The sequence below is a fragment of the Trachymyrmex septentrionalis genome, unplaced genomic scaffold (assembly GCF_001594115.1).
Source record: "Trachymyrmex septentrionalis isolate Tsep2-gDNA-1 unplaced genomic scaffold, Tsep1.0 scaffold75, whole genome shotgun sequence".
Classification (NCBI taxonomy): Eukaryota; Metazoa; Arthropoda; class Insecta; order Hymenoptera; family Formicidae; genus Trachymyrmex; species Trachymyrmex septentrionalis.
Genome location: NW_017305938.1, coordinates 387,618 through 388,482, shown reverse-complemented (window position 1 = coordinate 388,482; position 865 = coordinate 387,618). Strand labels below are relative to the sequence as shown.

General features: G+C 40.7%; 1 protein-coding gene across 6 annotated transcripts in view; it reads right to left on the bottom strand.

Annotated features, from left to right (window-relative positions):
* Window positions 1-865, bottom strand: part of LOC108754054 (cadherin-87A) — a 274,945-nt gene that overhangs the window by 270,464 nt on the left and 3,616 nt on the right. Inside the window, exons 2-3 of one of the 6 annotated variants that reach the window (XM_018496083.1) lie at window positions 691-790; window positions 260-581 (exon numbers count right to left, since the gene is read on the bottom strand). The exons of 4 other annotated variants lie outside the window; for them this stretch is intronic. The gene's annotated coding sequence lies outside the window, so the exon portion shown is untranslated. The remainder of the gene's footprint in view (window positions 1-259; window positions 582-690; window positions 791-865) is intronic. One more of the 6 variants, XM_018496085.1, reaches the window with a different exon arrangement.

Here is an 865-nt window from a genome sequence, read left to right as displayed (position 1 = left end):
CGCGTCGGCGACGACTTTCGCTCGAACCGAACGGTCGGAAGTTAGCCGCGACCGCACGCCAAGTTCCGCGCGGAATTCAAATCGAGACTTCGCTCGCCCCGCGATATCGCGTTTCCCGTTCTTCTCGTATACTAGAGACCTTATAACAGAATCTAACCACGAGCAGTTTTGTCAAAACGAGAATATGAAAGAAGGGATATATGTTGTCGCTTTTTGTGTTATCTCGTTCTAACTTACTATCTTATTCATTTTAACTTACTGAAGTTGACAAAAACGGCAGCTTAATCAAAAGTTTGTCATCTTGTGGTTCAGACTCTGGGTGTTTTCCAGCAAGGACACAATGTAACACAGTGAATTATTTCATCATGTTTAACGTTGACAAACAACAAAGCTGTAATGATTCACTGGCTCAAGTTCAGTAGACTCAATAATTGAGCGACCGCTCGCTGCTATTGATGTATTCTTCGAGGGCTAAAAGTCTAATTGGATGATCTAGAAAATGTACTTCTGCTAGAAAACTCCCACTGTTATAGGATCTTTGTTCCCGCACAATGAGCGTGTTCAGACGGTCGAATGTGTATCTTGAAATAAGAAAATCACAAAGTAAACAAACTCACTAAAATATTTAATAATTTCATTGGTCCACACTTAGTAAATCTGATAAAATCAACTTATTTTACAATAATTTACTTGGTTTCAAGATGTGTAATCAACCAACAGGCTCGACAGTTGTGTGAGTGCTCGCTGTTATTCATATGTTCTTCCAGATCATCCAATCGGACCTTTAAATCTACAAGAATCAGGGGCGTCGACTTAGAATTGTGCCAAGTGTAGAGTAACGAGTGGAGGCAAAAGCGGACGGATA